This window comes from Engystomops pustulosus, chromosome 8 (genome assembly GCF_040894005.1).
Source record: "Engystomops pustulosus chromosome 8, aEngPut4.maternal, whole genome shotgun sequence".
Classification (NCBI taxonomy): domain Eukaryota; kingdom Metazoa; phylum Chordata; class Amphibia; order Anura; family Leptodactylidae; genus Engystomops; species Engystomops pustulosus.
In genome coordinates, this window is record NC_092418.1 from 64305688 (window position 1) to 64326844 (window position 21157).

The following is a 21157-nucleotide window of genomic DNA, read 5'->3' on the forward strand; positions in this document are numbered from 1 at the left end:
ATAATGCACACCTGAACTGCTGTAGAACCCCATGTTACACACCTGAGGCTGCTGCAGAACATCACAATACACACCTCAGCTACAGCATAACATTGTAATACCCACATCAGCTGCTGCAGAACATTGCAATACCCACATCAGCTGCTGCAGAACATTACAATACCCACATCAGCTGCTGCAGAACATTCCAATACACACATCAGCTGCTGCAGAACATTCCAATACACACATCAGCTGCTGCAGAACATTCCAATACACACATCAGCTGCTGCAGAACATTCCAATACACACATCAGCTGCTGCAGAACATTCCAATACACACATCAGCTGCTGCAGAACATTCCAATACACTCTTCAGCTGCTGCAGAACATTCCAATACACTCTTCAGCTGCTGCAGAACATTCCAATACACTCTTCAGCTGCTGCAGAACATTCCAATACACTCTTCAGCTGCTGCAGAACAGTATCTCCCATTTGCACAAGAATCAATAGTATCTGCATCTTCAGGAGGCTATTGATAATCAGTGTGCTTCAAAGCGCTCCATCTCTGAGCTCCCGTTTGGTGCCCTCTTTGTGACCCATGCAGTTGGTGGTAGCAAGAGGAAAACATAGGAGTGCAGGAGAATTTAGTAATTTTATTAATTTTTAAAGGGAAGCTGTATATATGTATATATCTCTCTCTGAAAGGAGGCACATAGTATATTTATGTAGGATGTAGGGGGCACAGTATATATCTATATCTCTCTCAAAGGGGCAGTGTTTATATATGACTCTGTAAGAGGGAATAGTATATATCTATCTTTCTGTAAGGGGGTACAGTAGATACAGTATCTCTGTCTGTAATAGAGCACAGTATATATCTACTATATATCTCTGCAATGGAGCACATTATAATATATGAGAATGTCCCGACATGTCCCTGTTTGTCCTGCCTTCTAGTCCCGACACACTAGAGAGACTTCCAGACCAGGACCAGGAAGTGGGATCAGCTCACTCTGTACTACAGCAGAGATGTGCGGAGATAGCTCCGCCTCGGGATAAGTGAAGTAGGGAAAGATAAGCAACAACGTTCTTTTTTTTTGTTAAATACAAAGGAACAGGTGGGAAAATATGATGAAAAATAGAGGACAGGAGGCCACAATATGAGGGAGGATGGAGGACAGGGGACCACAATATGAGGGATGATGGAGCACAGGGGCCACAATATGAGGGAGATGGAGGACAAAGGCCACAATATGTGGGGGGTAGACTACAGCAGGTCACAATATGAAGGGAATGGAGGACAGGGGGACACAATGTGAAGAGAGGGGTGTATGGCAGAAATACAGAAAGTTAGGGTATTATGGGGAGTCAAATAAAAGTGGGGAACAAAAGTATCATAGTATATAAGGCTGGAAAGAATTAAATAAATGTTTTATCCCCATAACCCGTGATATTTTTTCTCTCCAGAAAGGCATCCAGGCCTCTCTTGAACATGTACACAGAGTCCGCCATAACAACCTCCTGCGGCAGAGAGTTCCATTGTCTCACTGCTCTTACAGTAAAGAACCTTTGTCTATGTTGATGGTAAAATCGCCTCTCCTCTAGGCGCAGAGGATGCCCCCTTGTCCTGGTCACAGGCCTAGGTATAAAAAGATCTTTGGAGAGATCCCTGTACTGTCCGTTCAGGTATTTGTACATTGTAATGAGGTCTCCCCTCAGTCGTCTTTTTTCTAAACTGAATAATCACAAGTTTTGTAATCTGTCATTGTATTCTAGTCCCTGCATTCCCCTAATAATCCTGCTTGCTCTCCTCTGCACCCGTTCCAGCTCTACTATATCCTTTTTATACACTGGTGCCCAAAACTGTACACTCTGGGCCACATTTATCACTTTTGTGCGCCTAAGTGTAGTAGTTGCGCCTAAATTCAGGCGCACTGTTTTGCCAGATTTATCACAAGCTACAACCATCTGTGATAAGTTAATTTCCTGCCTCTTATTAATCACTTTACTTTAAAACAGTTTAGGCGCAGTTTAGGCGCAATGTTAGATTCGGGCAGTTACATGTCATCCTGCTACAAGCTCCTCTCTGCTTCTCCCACAGCCCAGAATGAAGATAATACTCACAGCAGCACCCAGGTGTGTGACACCCTGCACCCAGTGACCTCCTCAGCAGTGGCTTCTCCTGGAGGGGATCCCCCAGTGCTGGTCTCCTGCTGCACCCCTGTAATTCTGCACAGTATCCCCCTCAGACACTGTGCAGAATTACATGGGGGGCACTTGTATGTCGTATCTGCAAGCTTCTGCAAACTTGTGCAAACTTCTCTCCTCTCTTGCTGTGAGCTCAGCGTTTTGCAGAATATTTTGTAAATAGAAGGTGATGAACTGTAAATAGTCTGAAGCTCCTGTCTGCAGAGTATCTAATGTATCTATTATGTGTTCTAGTGTCTGGCTGAGCTTTGCTGCGCCACCTTCGAGCTGGAGTGTTTTTGCGCCCGTTTTTGCGCCTAAATGCAAAAGTCGCACGTGATGAATATCATTAGGCGCAGCAAAACATCTGGAATTGAATGATAGATGAGGGAAAGGTTGTTATTTTAGCTGCGCGGCTAATTTGACGTTTAATCGCAAAACGGGCGCAAAAACGCTGCGCCTAAACGAAAAGGCGCAAAAACAACAGAAAAAACAAGTGATAAATGTGGCCCAATATTCCATGTGTGGTCTGACAGGGGATTTGTATAAGGGCAAAACTACGTCTTTATCATGAGAATCTATTCCTCTCTTGATACATCCCATAATTTTATTAGCTTTAGCAGCAGCCGCCTGGCTCTGGTCACTAAAATTAAGTTTACCATCTACCAATACCCCCAAGTCCTTTTCAGATCCAGTTTTACCAAGTAATTGATTGTTTAGAACATAATTATACTTTTTGTTTCCATGGCCTAAGTGCATAACTTTACATTTATCTACATTAAACCTCATCAACTATTTCTCTGCCCACTCCTCAAGCTTCCACAAATCCCTCTGTAATGCTAAACTATTGACCTCAGTATTTATTACTTTACACAGCTTAGTATCATCTGCAAATATTGAAACTTGACAGTGTAAACCCACTACAAGGTCATTAATAAAAATATTAAAAAGAAGTTGCCCCAATACTGACCCCTGTGGCACTCCACTAGTAACCTCAACCCAATCTGAGAATGTGCCATTAATGACCACCCTCTGTTTTCTATCACTAAGCCAATTACTTACCCAAATACACAGATTTTCCCCTATTCCCAGCAGTCTCATTTTATATACCAACCTTTTATGCCTTTGAAAGGTCCAGATATACAACATCCACAGCGTCCCCTAGATCCAGTCTTGAACTTACCTCCTCGTAGAAACCAATCAGATTAGTCTGACAGGACCGATCTCTCATAAACCCATGCTGACGCTGGGTTATAAGGTTATGCACAGTGAGATACTCCAGGATAGCATCTCTAACAAACCCATCAAATATTTTCCCCACCACAGAAGTTAGACTCACAGGTCTGTAGCTTCCAGGATCGCTTTTTGATCCTTTTTTGTATATTGGTACTACATTTGCTATGCGCCAGTCTTGTGGAACATAACCAGTCCTCAGTGAATCTTCAAAAATTAAAAATAACGGTCTGTCTATCACGGTACATAGTTCATGCAGAACCCGGGGGTGTATGCCATCTGGCCCCGGTGATTTATCCATCTTAGTGGTTGTGAGGCCTGTAAATCTCGGCAAGTATAAAATCCGAGATTTTATACATTGTAAAACGAAGTGTGTTGTTTATGTATTGTCTTGTTCTTGTCCAAAGTTATATGTTGGACAAACAACACAGGAATTACGAAGAAGATGTCAGCAACACATCTCAACAATAAACATGGCCACGGTGGACCAATAAAGAGCTAAAACTCTCACTTTGGTGGCTTTTGACCGTGGGGCCGTGACCAGGACCTGCGCATTGTTGGTTTGGAACAGGTTACCCAAAACATCAGGGGAGGGAATATCGGTAACCAACTGTTACGAAGTGAATCCAAATGGATCTATACTCTGGATACTACCACTCCCAAGGGATTGAATGAGGAACTGCTTTTCACTGGCTACTATAAGCAATAATGCCCTCCATCCTTGTGTTATGGTCTTTCTTTTGCCTTAGGTTTTGCTATGTGCCTGTTCTCCCCCCCACCCCTATTCTCCCTTTTCATTTCTTTACTTTTATCACCCCCCTTACATTCTCACACCTTACACTTACTCATTAGCACAATTTTTGTGCCCTATACTTTTGGCCTTTTTGCCGGCACACATCTTCACTTTCTTCTCACATTCTGCAGCACTTTTAGTTTTCACCTCGGATCCCTTACAGGTTTCCCCTTGGGTCCCTTACTCACTTTCACCACACTGGTTGGCACTCTCTTTCTTGTTTTTCTAGTTTACATTCACTAACTTCATGTTTGTTAAGTCCTAGATATTCTCGACATTCTCACAAAGGGAGAAGTTCTTGGCTAATCGTTTAGGGGATGAACAATTCCAGACATCATCTATGAACAGGATTTCGTTGTGACCTACACCTTATTTTTGGATGTCATTATGTTTCACTGTTCTCAGTAGTTCCTTGTGGCTGATCCCTGCCCTTGATGGACAAACCTGCAACTGTGGATTTTTACCTGCCCTCTCTTCTTGTCTCTCTTATTACTGCCTGCATGTTACTCGCACTCCTGGTCCTGGAGCCTCTGCGTCTTTATATATTTCTTGTGTTCTTAGATTATTATGTAGTATTAGGTTAACTATTTTATCGTGTTTCAGATTTTTCTTTCCATTTTGATCATTTTTGGTCCACTGCTGCTCTGGTGTGACTCAGCCTCACGCGCCGCTTTTTAATAAATACTTATACTTTTTGTATTAGCATTAGTACTTTATGAGCTTTATTCTCTGTTCTGGCATTACATGGACTCACGAGCCGTCCATCATAGTTTCCTTCTTTTACTGTTTGTCATTACTAATCGTTGGCACGCCGGCTTATTTATATTGCGTTCCTTGTTGCTTTTTTATATATTTTTTCGTCATTTTACTTATTATTTATTTTTTATTTTATTGTTTAATATATTTTCTTATATACCTCAAATCACTTGATATCGTAAGCACTTTAATTGCGCCAATATTTTCGCCGTTATATAATATATTCTTCGCCGTTTGTTTTGTGTGTAGCACTAGTCACTTTATATGTTATCTCCTACACTTTAATAAGCACTTGTTTAGGGACATAAGCACCTCTCTATTGTCCATCATATTGAATAATGTATATTCCAAGTGTTCAAAATGAATTTATATGGTCTAGGGACATAAAAATTTTTTATTCCTTGTAGTTTCTTGTTGTGTCGCTAATTAGAATAATTTAACGTTCGGTTACTATGATTTACGTTTTTCATTTCTGTTGACAGTCTATTGTTGCGCCCGAAACTTCGACTATTTTTTCCACATTCTATGTTGGGATGTGCTACATTTCTCTGCATTGACCCCACTGTGGTTTTCCCCAAACATTATGGAGTGAAGACACAATTACCTTATTAAGGTTTTCTGTGTCCATGCTTATGTTTTTCATTACTTACGGGGATCCCGCCTATTGATATTTTTCTATCACCTGATTGGTTCCCGGTGGACGGGGGTGTGCTGCGCTTGGAACGCAAGCACTTCCCCCCCAGTGGAACACAAGCATCCTGTTCTGTGTGTAATTTGACGCACTTCCGGTCAGTACCGGAAGTGACGTCTCTTTCTGACGGCGCTCCGGTCTCCCGGCTGAGTCGCATCAGGGCAGCTTGTAGGGCTATTTAAAGGCAACCAAAACATTATATCACTATCCCCTGACGAAGTCCGCAAGACGGGAGATACGCGTGGGGTCTCCACATTGACGGTAATGTAATCTTATTGCATCCCTATTGTGTGTGTTGGGCTGTGGCTTGCTTCTATTTGTATTTCCAGCTAATTGGTTTCTATGTACTTCCATTTTATATTCACTGGTTTGCCCAGCTCACCATATGACCTTTATTTTGAGATATTTTACTATAACCACTTGGGGAGACTTTCAATTGTACACCCAATTAGGGTTTTTTAAGTGTTTTTATACTTGTGCCTTTTGTGGAATAAAGATTTTTTGCTTACATACACATCTGCTTTTCTTTTGTTCATTATATTGACTTTACTAGATGTGTTTACTCTCTCTAGCATTAACAATTTACCCCACTCCTTGTGTGATACAGTGGTTGTGAGGCGGCGCCGTACCTCTTCCTGGGTTAAATTGTTGACATTCCGAAGAGAATTTACATTATTCCTCATTGTGTCTTCCACCAGGAGATTTTCCTGGGTAAAGACAGTTGATAAGGCGACATTCAGTAGATTGGCCCTTTCCTCATCTCCTTCCACCATGACCCCTATGTTATTCCTAAGGGGGCCGACACTCTCTGTTTTTAGTTTCTTATCATTTATATACTTGAAAAATATTTTTGCTCTATCTGGCAATATTTCTCTCAGTCTCTATTTTTGCGGCCTTTATCTGCTTTTTACAGGATTTATTTTTCTCTCTATAATCCTGTAATGCCTCATCGCTACCTTCACATTTTAGCACTTTAAGCGCCTTATCTTTCTCGCTTATTGCTTTCCTTACAAGTCTAGTTAGCCACATTGGCTTTTTCTTGTTCCTCTTATGCTTTTTCCCATAAGGGATGTGTTTCTCACAGGACTTTTTCCGAATATATGAGAAAAAGTCCCATAAAGAGAGGATAAAATTAAAGAGGGAACATTATATGTTGCTGAGTTGCCTTAGGGTGTGTATTATATGGATCCATAAAAAGGGGGCATTAAACTACGTGGGGGGGCCATTACTAATGATAGTATACTATGCTTTGGGGTGGGGCAAGGGCTGGACAATGGGTATGGTTTAGGAAAAAAGGGAGGGACTTTGTGTTGCACTTTCTGTATATAATTTGCATGTATATATTCTGTACTTCGTATGTCTTTATATGTTGTATTTATATTGTATATGGTGTTTATATACTGTAGTTGTAATAAAATGATGAATATATACTATATATGTATATAAGATGTGTATATACTGTATGTGTAAGTATATAAATGTATCTTATTGCATTAATGTGAGTGTATAAATGTGTGTGGTTGTACAAATAGGTATGAGTGTACAGATATAGACAGGGGAAGGGAGACCCCATTTAAAAGTGTACTATGGGGCCCAGCCTCCCTTAGTTACACCCCGGTACACTTCTGATACACACATACAGCACTGTATATAGTTTACATATACATCATATTATTATGCATAGAATATAAACAAACCATATATTTATGGTACTAACATAACGTATACACACATACAGCATTAACATGCATACATACAGTTTATACACACCATATACTACTGGTGAGATCACCCAACAGTTTCCCAATCTCACAGACATTTTTCTTGCTTGCAGCCAGCTTGATAGGAGAAGGATAGTTTCAGTGCGCATGCACAAGATTTGCAGACTACCAGGTAACGTCACCAGCAGTCTGAAAGATACAGGGGCAGGACCCAGCTAAAATTAAAATACAACAGGTGTGAATAAATTACCAGCCCCAGAGGCTGTTGGTAGATGTAAACCACCAGGCCCTTTTTCGTTTTTTTTTAGTTTCCATTTTTCACTCCCCACTCTCAAGAATCTTGAACTTTTTATTTTTCCATGTAAAGCGCTATTTGACGGCTTGTTTTCACTTAATAGTGACAGTATTTATTATTCCATACCGTGTATCGGGAAGTGGGAAAAATTCCAAATGCAGTGAAATTGGTGGAAAAAAGCATTTGCAATATTTTCTTTTGGGCTTGGTTTTTACATCATTCACTGTGCCGCAAATGACATGTCTTTCTTTATTCTTTGGGTCAGTACAATCATGAATATACTAAATTTATAAAGGTTTTATTGTGTTTTAACCCCTTACCAACACGTTGGAGTACATCACACATCGGCTGTGGGTGAATAGAAGTCATATAAATATAAATAAACAGTAAAAATCATAAAGACATTAGGTATCGCCATGTTTGAAAATGTCTGATCTATCAAAATATAATAAAGTTTTTTCACTGCATTTAACCCGGTAATGGAAAATAGCGCCCAAGTCTAAAATGGCACTTTTTTGTAATTTAAAGTGATCAAAAGGCTGTACAGTCCCAAAAATAGAAGCATTGAAAACTTCATCAAAATTCGCAAAAAATTACACCACCCACAGCTCCGTACACTGAAGTATGAAAAAGTTATTAGCGCCAGAAGATAGCAAAATAAAGAAAATAAGTTTGTACAGGAAGTTTTAATTCTTGTAAATGTATTAAAACATTATAAAACCTATACAAATTAGGTATCCCTGTGATCTTACTGACCCAAAGAATAAAGTAGACATGTCATTTGTGGCGCACAGTGAAAGCCATAAAATCCAAGCCCACGAGAAAACGGCACAAATGCATTTTTTCACCAATTTCCCTGCATTGAAATTTTTTTCCTGCTTCCCAGTACATGGCATGGAGTGTTAAATACCATCACTATGAAGAGCAGTTTGTTATGCAGAGAACAAGCCATCACACAGCTCTTTTTACATGGAAAAATAAAAAAGTTATAGATTTTTGAAGGTGTGGAGTGAAAAATGAAAACGCAAAAACTCGCCAATAATTTTTTCATTTTGTGTGTAATATTTTGCGAGGTGAGCTGATGTTTTCATTGCTACCATTTTGAGGAATTTAAAACCTTTTCATCACATCTCTGTAGACTTGTATGGTGCGTTTTTCACGCGTGTGACTTGCAAAAGTAGAGCATGCTGAGATTTAAACGCACGTTAAAAAAAAGTTTACGTGTGTGTGCATGAAAAAAATATGCCTAAAAAAGCCCATTGATTACATTGGGTCAGAGTGCAATGCAAGTTCTGCACGTCAAAAGCACGCGCAGAACACGCACGTGAAAAACGCAAGTGTGAAAGAGGCCTAAGCCTTCCGCCTGTCATAGGAACCAATCACTGTCCCCCCAGTGACCTCACAGGGGGCGGCAAACAAATCCGGCGCAGGAGACATTTACATGTTTAACACCTGTGATCGGGCGCAACAAATATGCAGCAAACACCCACCTGGTACTAGAGGGCTCATTCAGGAACAGATAACCATAAACCAGAGAGGGGCTGTTTCTGGTAAAGAGTAGACTTATTTCCTCACCTCAGACAAGCCTTGATGGTGCGGCACTAGACAAGATATAATATTGACAGTAGTGCAGATCAGTTTTGCTGCTAAAAGCATTTCAAGACATATTTACACTCCACAGCCAAACATGATATATAGAAGATAACTCTAAGATAAGCCAGAGTCTCTTTTCTCATTGCTTTAAATTTCAGCTATAAGAAGAATTAGTCCCTAGCTGCCGCTAGCTTTTACTAGGTCATTACAAACAAAGTTTTTGTGGAGCAAATTTGTCATTGTTGTCCTCTTTAGGGAGATATGACTGCCGTACATTCAGGTGACAGTAGCTATTTGTACCCAGTGACCATTTTTCCTCTCTCTAGACATTATCGCACAAATCATTTTTATTTGATATCTGATTACATTTTAGAAAGTAATTCTCTTTTTCAATTCTCAGCTAAATGAAACTGGATATTACATTTTTTTGAGCATTTATACATCGCAAAAAACAAACATGTGGGTGCAAGGGTCAGAGAAAGCCTTAGGACCCTCTTTATACTGTCAGAATGACTGAGTATCTACAATTTTGTGACTGGCCTGTGGTTTCCTTAGGACTAATTTGTAAACCTATGGCCATCGTTATAAGAATGTAACAAGTCAGCAGTTCTTAGAATATTGAAATGGATTTATCCTGGATTTTAGCTCGGGGGCTACATTTCACAGAGTTATGGTTTTTAAAAGTCAAAATATCCTCAAGATACCTGAAAACTGCAAAAACAAATATTTCTGCCATTTAATATTATCCTGTCAAATGATGAGTATGGAAAACACCCTATACGAGTCTATAGGGACGCAATAAAAACAAATGTAAGTGCAATGTGTTTTTCACTGATCCATTGCTATAGACAAAAACACACAAGACTGATCAGGAGCTGGAGTGAAAAACTGACACATAGAACAAAATCTGACAGATTTGATGAAATGTGATGAAATTCTCAATTTTCACTGACCAAATTTTGATAAAACTCTGCAGCTCTTGTGTTTGGGAGGTAAAGCTCACGTACGGAGTTGGCACCATAAAAACCGTTTGTCAGCTGCCCCCATGCTGCTTACTGGGGGGGTCCAACACTGCTGGCAGCCCGGGGTCTGGCCAGTTCCTCGGGGCTGCGTGATCCTCCCTGTGTGCCACTCTGCATCCTGGCAGGACTCGGCCTTAATCCACTGAGCATGCATCTGTATGGCACTGTGTTAGCTCTATATGTCAATCTGTCAAAAAAAAAAGAAGTTTAAAACCTGTGAGAAAGTGAGAGGTGTTGTTTGGGAGAACCACAATGTGTCCTACAGGCAGATGAAAGTTACATGGTAAAAGCCCTGGATTTATATGTCATTCAGATCCTGTGGTAAGCAGGAGTCTGTTAGTCTATTTTGGCCTAGCTAGCATAGACACCTTTGTAAAGTCCGTACTGGGCCTGCTTATCATGGAGTTGGGGTAGGCTGGTAGTGGGACGCCTACTCCATCCGGGCTTCGGTCCTGGGTTTTTGTATAGCCCACAGGTGCAGGTCACAGGAGCCTAATTTAGACTGCAGGCCAGAAGCAGTAGGTGAGGCACTACCTGGAGAGCTGAATCCTGGACTGTGTTCACACAGCAAAGATAACTGATATTCCGGAAAGAGCGTGTGCCTGGCAGCCTGGTGCAGTTGATGTATCAGGTAGTGCCCAGCCGGGAAGGGTTAATTTCTGTATGTGCCTAAGCCAAGATTGAATTTGTGTTTTGACATTGAAGTGTGAATAAAACACTTGATTTGGACTTTAAACCTGTGTGTCCCTGCTTCCCACACTGTTAGCTAGTGTCTGCCAGAGCGATTCCTCAAAAACCATAACTTTATTTTAAAATAAATTAAATAATGAAATAAAATGAAAGTCCCCCAAACACCACTATTCCCTACTCCACATCTAATAAAGTACAAAAATACATTAAGGGCGCGTTCACACGTTGCGTTTTGGTCGCGTTTTCATTGCGTTTGAAACGCATATACAACAGCTGATGAGAGGTGATTTGCCTAAATACATTACCGTTTACGTTTGTAAATGCAATGTTAACGCATGTGTTAACGCGTTGTTAGCACATGCGTTAACATTGTGTTTACTATGCGTTTTGTAAACGGAAATGTTAACAGTGATGTAATTAGGCAAATCGCCCCTCCTCAGCTGTTGTATATGTGCTTCAAACGCAATGAAAACGCAGGTCAAAACGCAACGTGTGAACGCGCCCTAAAGAGTTAATAAAATCTCACCAATAAACTAAAGACCCACTGAAATTCTTTTTTTAAAGTGCATCTAATTTCTCAAAAAATGATCCCTTATTTGCTCAAAGCGCCGCCATCTTTCCGAGGATCGCCGCTCCCCGTGACGTCATTGATCCGTCGCCATGGTAGCTTCGGGTCTCACGAAGACCCGAAGCTACTTTGGGTTAACCCATTCATTACAATGTGCTATCAGCACATTGTAATGTATGAGGAGTAAAATCCCCATATACTGCCATACTGTAGTATGGCAGTATATGGTAGGATCGATCAGACAACCTAGGGTTAAAGTACCCTAGGGAGTCTGAAAAATAGTAAAAATAAAAATAAAAAAAAAGTTAAAAAAAAAAAATTATAATAAAAAAACCTAAAAATTCAAATCACCCCCCTTTCCCTAGAACTGATATAAATATAAACAAACAGTAAAAATCATAAACACATTAGGTATCGCCGCGTCTGAAAATGCCTGATCTATCAAAATATAATAACGTTTTTTCACTGCGTTTAACCCCGTAACGGAAAATCGCGTCCAAAGTCAAAACTGGCACTTTTTTGCCATTTAAAAAAAAATTTAAAATTCTATAAAAAGTAATCAAAAGGTCATACAGTCCTAAAAATAATATCATTGAAAACATAATCGAAAGTCGCAAAAGATGACACCACCCTCAACTCCATACAACGAAGTAAGGAAAAGTTATAAGCACAAGAAGACAGCAAAATAAAAAAAAAAATTTTGTTCATGAGGTTTTAATTTTTGTAAATGTATGAAAACATTATAAAACCTATACAAATTTGGTATCCCTGTAATCGTACTGACCCAAAGAATAAATTAGATGCGTCATTTGTGGTGTGAAGTGAAAGCCGTAATATCCAAGCCCACAAGAATACGACACAAATGCGTTTTTTCACCATTTTCACTGCATTTGGAATTTTTTTCCTGCTTCCCAGTACATGGCATGGAATATTCAATGCCATCACTATGAAGTGCAATTTGTTATGCAAAAAACGAGCCGTCACATAGCTTTTTACGTGTAAAAATAAAAAAGTTATAGATTTTTGAAGGTGGGGAGTGAAAAATGGAAATGAAAAAACGGGAAAGAGCCCGGTCCTTAACCGGTTAAACCCCTTCCCGATGTTTGCCGTCTTTCCCTCTACTGTGCGTCCATACAACATTTTATATGCACATGTGGGGTACTTCTATACATAGGAGAAATAATTTTTCACATTTTTGGGGGTTATTTTTTTAATCTTTTATCCCTTGTGGCTTACAAAAATTGGGGTAAAAGTGACTTTTTGCTGAAAATTTTAACCTTTTTCCCTTTTGGGGCCTAATTGGATCATTCACCTGTAGGGGCAAATACACAAACTACACCTTGCTAAATTCATCAAGGGGTGTACTTTCCAAAATGGTTGTCACTTGTTAGGGTTCTCCAAAAGGCGCCTTCCCACGTGCCATTTTTGTCGCATTTGTCCCAAATGCAAATGGTATGGGGGTCTGCCTGAATCGCATGCCTTTCATTGCAAATGCATATGCATTTTGGCCAAACCCCCTGCAACTTTCTTTTGAATGCGTTTAAAAACGCAACGAAAACAGCACGTGGGAAGGTGCCCTCAGTTTTGCACTACTAGAGCTCTGCAAATATATCCTGACCCATGCAAAGAATTTATGTCAACGGATTCTGTCTAAAAGGCCAATATCGTTCTTTCCCTTCTGAGCTCTACGGTTAACCCACACAACATTTTATATGAGCATGTGTAAAAATAGTGTAATTCGTTTTTAGGAGAGGATAATAATAATAATTCCTTTATTTATATAGCACAGACAGATTATGCAGAGCTGCACAGAGTTTGCAAATCAGCCCCGGCCCCCTTGGAGCTCACAATCTAATCAACCTACCAGTATGTTGACCAGGATGGGATTTGAACCCAGGACTCCAACACTGGAAGGCTGTAGTGATAACCATTGAGCCACCATGCTGCCTATAATAACAAGCCATAATTACCAAAGATTGTCTTCGATAAGAAGTAAAACAAAGAATCTTATTAAACACAGTAGAAAGGGAAAAGAATTTGGAGACAGACAAACCAACATGGTTTAAAATGGTAGAAATGAGAGAAAAGGGAAGGGAATCCGGCATGGGTGAGGCCCAGTGAGGCGAGTGAGCCTAAAGAGAAAGCAAGGGCTACTGTGGGAAGAGTGACTGTAGTCCTAACAATCCACTAAAATGTATTGTGTTTGTCATTTAAGGTCACAGCAATGGTTTGTTTCCCAGTTACAAAAAAAAGAAGCGGATGAATTGTTAAAAGGCAGGAGAAATGCTGGCAATTGTTACTGTGCAACAGTGTCTCCTAGGAGTATTTATGAAGGTTTTGCCATGTTACTTAGAAATATGTTTATAGACCGTAACCAACAGGTGTCTAGCCCTAGGACAGTGATGGGCAACCTTTTGAGCTTGGTGTGTCAAAATTCGCCAAAAAACTGAGCATAACTCGGATGGTGTGTCACCTTGACAAAAAAACATAATTTTGTGATATTTATAGTTTAAATAACAAATATGTATACAATTTAACTCCTAGGGTACTTTAACCGTAGGTTGTCTGATTGATCCTACCATGTACTGCCATACTACAGTCTGGCAGTATATGGGGGATTTTCCCAATCATCTATTACTATGTGCAAATCGCACATTGTAATAGAAAGTTCACAGGTTACTAAGCATTTCCACACATGTCTGATTGTAACCGATCTGTCATGAAAGTTCACAGGTTATAGCGAGGGCGCAGGCACCGCTGTCTGCATCTCCCTCATGCCCTCTTGGCATGGAGAAGGTGTGAGAAGCAAAATAATCGCAATGTCTGGCGATTTGCAAGGTGTTGCGACTATTTCAGGGCTTGTACATCACAAAACTGACACACAAGCCCTGATGACTGCCTTCTATCATACAGTGCACTGACCTTACTTACTATATGATGGGAGTGGTTATCCTCCCTGGTCCCTGCTGTGGAGATGGTCAGTGTAGAGGTGGCAGCTGCTGGGACATCACACAAGGCAGCAGCGATGTGACCTCTGACTGTGCTGCCACCTTCCCCCCACCACAACTATCAGGAGCTGCAGAGGAGTCTCCTGGGTGTATGGCCGGGTCACCTCTCCTGCTGTGCCCCATGCTGATACCTGTGCTGACTGGAGACACTAGGCACAGCTCACACGTGGGGAGGGGCCGGCTGGGGGAGGAGGAGGAGGGAGTGCTGGAAGCTCAGTGCAATCTCTCAGCCTCCCAGCTACTACACCTGGTCATGTAGGATGAAACTTAACTCCCAGGCAGCTGTGTGTCAGTGAAAATGGCTACGCTTGTCAGCACTGACACGCGTGTCATAGGTTAGCCATCACTGCCCTAGGACATGACATCACATTTGTAGCATATCAACTGCCACGCTGCTGCCTCTAAAGCAGTCATGGGGACACCTCTCTAGGTTGTGTGCAATCCAGGTAAGGCCCACTCTTTATATGGAAAGGGTTAAGGTTTGGTGCACAATTTAGGTAACCACCCACATTCGTATTCAAAAAACAAATGCCTGCCACTCAAAATTAGATTTCTTATGCAATCTTCTTTTATTGAGGAATATTTCTCACATACGAAGCGATAACATGTGGTGTAGCGTCTATGGTAATGCGGCACAGCACTTTCCCTGGCGGCTGTGCCACATTACTGTAGATGCTACACCACATGTTATCGCTTCATCCACGCTTCATCCCTTTTCTGGCAAAGGTCCCGAGATAGGACTGAAATGTTAAAATGTTTTTTTTTGGATTGTGTTAAACAACATATGTGAGAAATATTCCTCAATGAAAGAAGATTGCATAAGAGATCAAATTTTGAGTGCCAGGTATTTGTTTTCTGAATACGAATGGGGGTGGTCCATCTAAGGAGTGACTTTTATTTAACCATTATAACAAAATGTAAGGGAGTCCCACACTTGAAGGGCTTTTTCAGGAACAAGATTGACTATATAAGGCAGGATTCACAAGGTAGCATCCAAATTAGCCAGGATGACCATCATTGTTTCCAAGGAGAGCCAGAGGTGAGGGGAGGTCCTGTTGGGAGTGAAACTAGAAAAACTGGACCGTCTGAGCTGCCAAATATTTACCACTATTACAAAAGTACAAAAAAACACACACTTATACATGTCTAGGGCAAGAGGAGTATATAACACCAGATGCCTCACAGAGCTAACGAAACAACCCCCTTTACCTCCATAGATATAGATTACACATAAATTACAAAACCGATTGGTAGGGGCACAATTGAATACCATCAGTTTATTCAAATAGAACAATAAATTTGAACAACACAAAGATATATTAGTCATAAGATGTATTAAACATGTCAATCTTTATTGAGAGACAGTAAAATCATATATCCACAAGGCAATAGAGAGTGAACTACAATGGATTAAAAATGTGTGTGTCTAAAATAATGGCTTAAATAAACCTGGAGGTAGGTTACACAATCATTCCAACAGCACAAGATTATCAGTACATTTATAATGACAGCCTGAACAAAGTAATATCATAGAAAATGGCCATACAACCTGTAAGGACAAAACTTTACCATACCAAGTGAAGGACCGCACAAGCATTACCCCGACAAGTGTTTCAAGGGGAGTGTTTGGCAACATGAACTGCCACTTTCTATATTGCTGTGAACCAATTGTAATACAAGAAATGATACCTGCACATATGTCCCATCTATTTCTTAACCAGCAACGTCGCGTTTATGGCTGATCGAGCCAACATAATGTGCGTCTGACATCACATCAATGCGCCCCAAACACGGGATTGCATAAGTTGGCGTGCATAAGCAGGAACATGAGAAACCGCAATGAGGTAACCATAGATACTTTTATGCGCATGTGCATAAACACGCATAAATTATACATGCAATAACCTGTACAACTATGGTTTGTTATCTACTTCACAACATGTCCATGTGACCTCATATATCTTGGCCTCACGGTCAGAGAACTTTGACGTAGAATTCATGAACATTGAAGCGGCCAAAGATCAGAAGGACCTGAACAAATTGTAGACTATTCCTCAACACTTTAAAGGACATCACCAATGTGATGGATCCAAGTTAAAGGTAAGAGGTATAGACAGGGTACTTATGGACGTAAGGGGTGGAAATTGGAGACGGTTCTTGGCACAAAGGGAGACCAAATGATTTATCTCCTAGATACTGTTACTCCACATGGTTTGAATGAAAATCTCAGTTTTGCACCACACTTATAATCCAATTAATCTGTGATTCTTTATATAAACATTCTTTATTTGGATCTTTTTATGTATTTGGTTTTATTATTGTATTTTTATTGTATATGTTCTGTTTTTTCTATTCTCTAACCTTTTACGGTGCTCTTCTTTTTTATGTTATTCAGGAATCTCTTGGAACAGCCTCATATTGAACCTTTAGGATTATCCAGCTGTTTATATACCCATATATATATATGTTGCATATATATGCTCTTTTTCTTACTTTTTATTTTTATACGAATATACTCATTTTTTACTTTGATTGTTCACATACACATGGGTTGCTCTTGTCACGTTTTTCTCACATTTATTAAATATATATTATGTTTATGTGGTATTCATATATTTTTCAATATGTATATTTTACTTTATGTGCACATTTTCCATGACACTTCACTTGATATCTATAACCAATTCATATGTGTATAATTGTTAATTTATGGTGTGTATTTATGGTATCCATATATGCTATGTCAGATGCACAAATTATGATGACGCCATTGTATGGCTACCCTTTACTATGTTAACAATATTATTATTGTCAAATCACAGTTATACATGCACCTTGATTGTACCGCAAAGAAATGATACCAGTAACTGTTTTTATGTTTTAAAATAATATAAAAAGTTTGAAAACAAAACATTGATGATGCAATCTGCCATATACGCGGCATTGCTGGTGAAGAAATATACGGGACATATGTGCAGGTATCATTTCTGGTATTATGATTGGATCATAGCAATATAAAAAGTGGCAATTCATGTTGTCAAACACTTCCGTGGATAAAGTGCCATTGCGGTCCTTCACTTGGTATGGTAACTCCAATCTTCTAAAGTTATGTCCATACAGTTTTTGTCTATGATATTACTTTGTTCAGGCTGTCATTATAAATGTACTGATTATCTTGTGCTGTTGGAATGATTGTGTAACCTACCTCCAGGTTTATTGCTATTGCCTTGTGCACATATGATTTTACGGTCTCTCAATAAAGATTGATATATTTAATACATCTTATGACTAATATATCTTTGCGTTGTTCAAACTTTTTGTGCTACATAGATCTAGAGATATACAGACAGATAGTATTATTTTTATTTATTTATTTTTTTAATTTTAAAATTCTTTATTTAAAAAAAAAAAAAGAAGAATTCACAAACAGGGTATTCAAGCCCAAATCCTATGGACCATAACGAGGTATAAATAATTACAAAATACGGTATTAAGATCCCTTTTTTACACAGTTCAACCCCTCACCCACCCACCCAGGACAAAGAAGTAGGGAGAGAGAGGAGAAGAAGAAGAAAAAAGAAAAAAAACAATCCCAATAAATATTTCTCCATTTACTCAGGTAGCCACCATTCGCGGCCATCAATTTCTCATAATTTCTATATTTCTCAAACTCTACTAAGAAATCCCCTAAAGCCAGAGGCTCTGAAGACCGCCATTTACGGGCAATGATCAGTCTTGCCAGGAAAAGAATTTTGTTAACCACCATCTTTTTCCCTTTATCAGCACTACTCAATTCAAACAAACTAAGTGAGACAACCTGAATAGAGAAAGGGATCTTAACCTTTAAAGAATCCTCCAGGAATGACAGTTCCCTGGACCAATAATCATTTAACTTCTGGCAAGTAAATGCCACATGTATAAAATCTGCGTTCTCCAGACACCTCCAACACCCAGAGTTATCCTTCAATTTCATTCTAAATAAATCGTAAGGGGAATACTACAATTGGTGAACAAAATTAAATTGGACCATTCTGTGATTCCAGGAGAGAAGACAGCCGACACTCTTATAACACTTTGCCCATTATTCGTTGGACAGTTGGCCCAGATGTTCAACCCACTTTTTCTTAGAGGGGTGTGTACATACCCATGCATCAAGTGTCTATATATATGTGATGGGACCTTATTACGTGACGATGCACTGATTAAGAATTGTATACCAACATCCGTGTACAACATAAACCTACTTTTCTCCGAAACAGAGTTGTAGGCGCGCTAAAGTTGAAAAAATCTGAGAAAACATGTGTCAAATCCCCTAAATCTATTAGTGAAATCCACAAAATCGCATAAACGTGACTTACAGGCAGTCCCCGGGTTACATACAAGATAGGGTCCGGAGGTTTGTTTTTAAGTTGAATTTGTATGTAAGTCGAAACTGTATATTTAATAATTGTAGATCCAGACAAAAAAATTTTGGCCCCAGTGGCAATTGGAGTTTAAACATTTTTTGCTGTAATGGGACCAAGGATTATCATTACAGACACCTTACAGATCATTAGTGCAGTCTGGAACTAAAGTAACATCCAGAGACCTTCACCAGAGGTCAGAGGGGTCTGTCTGTAACTATAGGTTGTCTGTAAGTTGGGTGTCCTTAAGTAGGGGACCGCCTGTATTAAGAATCTGTGAAAAAAAAATAACCCCCCTATTGATCCAGTAACCACTATCAGCAATGGATCTAAATTCCTCAAAATGAAAATTCCCCCATATTGGGGAGAACCACAAAATACCCTGTATGCCTCTTATTTTTTTAAATGCTTCCCAACACCTACTCATCAAAACGCCATGTGAATACGTCTATATCTATTATAATTGAGTTCCCCACTCTCCAAAAGAAAAAAAAATAGATTCCCTAGTGAAATCACTTAGCTCAATCAATTTCCCAAAAGCACTACACTCCCTCCTAGTGACAAGAAAAGCTAACTGGGCGGCTACATAGTATCCAAAGAGATAGGGGACCCCCAAACCCCCTTCTTCTGGGGGACAATAAAGGGAGGTTAACTTAACTCTGGCACATTTTTTCCCCCATATTAAATCTCCAATCAACCCCTCCAGTAACTTAAACAATTTCTGAGGGAGCCAAACGGGAGAGACAGACAAAGGGTAAAGCAACTGAGGGAGAAGTATCATTTTCACTATCCCTACTCTGTCTGCCCTAGAAAAAGGCATCTTAAGCCAGCCCATAATACTATGCCTTATTTTAGCAATAAGGGGGGAATTATTCAGTTCCGCGAATTGCCCTAATTTCACTGAAATTCTAATCCCAAGATATTTAAAGGACTCATGCTTTTTAAGTGTCATAACCTGATTACCACACTCCCGATCAGTGTTGTCCAAGGGGAGGAGGACCGATTTTTACCAGTTTATTCTCAACCCGGAGAAAAAACCGAACCCATCAACCAACTGGATAAGATCCTGAATAGTATTACCAGTGTTCTGAACAGTCAACAGGATGTCGTCCGCATAAAGGGATATCTTTTCCCTCTCTCCCCCACAGCCCCACTTAGCCACTGAGATTCACAAATCATGATAGCCAAAGGCTCCACAAATAGGGCGAAGAGGAGAGCGGAGAGAGGGCATCCTTGACAAGTTCCTCTGTACAAAAAAAAAGACTCGAAGTACATACCATTAACACACATTCAGGCAGTGGGAGAGGGGTACATTATTTTAACCCAACTAATAAACTCGTTGCAAAGCCCAAATCTTTCTAAGACTTTCCATAGGTGCCGCCACTCCACCCTGTCAAATGCTTTGACTGCATGTAAAGACAGGATGGCGCGTATTCCATTTGCCCACAACTGCATATCCGAAAACAACCTGTGGAGATTAAATCCTGTTCCCCTAGATGGGATGAAGCCATTCTGGTCCGGGTGGATGATAAGGGAGATCACTTTTTAAGCCTCAATGAGAGAATCTTTGCTAGAATTTTTATATCGGAATTTAGTAAAGAGATGGGTCTGTATGATCCCATTTCTGTATCCTCTTTATCTTTTTTCAAAATTAAGACTATAGATGCCTCTGCCATTGACCCATAAACGGCCCCGGCAGAGAAGGCAGCCGAGAAAACAGTTTCCAATATAGGGGCCAAAACCTTTATATATTTTTTGTAGAAGGCAAAGGGCAAGCCATCCAACCCTGGGGAGAAATCATTCGAAGTATTTCTAAGAGCTTCAACTATTTCAGTAACCCCAATCAGATTATTCAGGGATGCCCTTTGCCCTTCTGACAAACATGGGAAAGGAATAGAGTCCAAGTAGTCATCCAACTGTCCATCCGAGTAGTCTATTTCTTACTTATTTAACAACTGATAATTCCTGATTCCTGATGTAATGTACCCCCTTATTTTTTGTTTTTTGAGGAGACTGGCCAATAATTTTCCTGGTTTACCCCTATCACTGTAGTATCTTTGACCTGCAAAAAAGGTCTTATGTTGCGCCTTTTCTGCTATATAAGCATTATAGGACGACTGAGCTTCAATAAATCTATCCCTATCCTCTCTTGTAGCCGTGGCAGTCCAAACCTCCCACCTAGAATCCAAATCTATCTTTAATTTATTCTCCTTT

The 21157-nt window shown here is 39.9% G+C and overlaps 1 long non-coding RNA gene across 2 annotated transcripts; it reads right to left on the bottom strand.

Moving 5' to 3' along the window:
- Positions 1 to 7415: 7415 nt before the first annotated feature.
- LOC140074513 (uncharacterized) lies at positions 7416 to 10606 on the bottom strand. Of its 2 annotated transcripts, XR_011849206.1 has the most exons (4): positions 10555 to 10606; positions 10206 to 10461; positions 9150 to 9260; positions 7416 to 7579 (listed from the first exon to the last, which is right to left on the bottom strand). It is a non-coding gene; the product is annotated as an uncharacterized lncRNA (long non-coding RNA). The 2 variants fall into 2 exon arrangements; XR_011849207.1 differs by lacking the exons at positions 10206 to 10461; positions 10555 to 10606 and adding an exon at positions 10489 to 10531.
- Positions 10607 to 21157: the final 10551 nt, after the last annotated feature.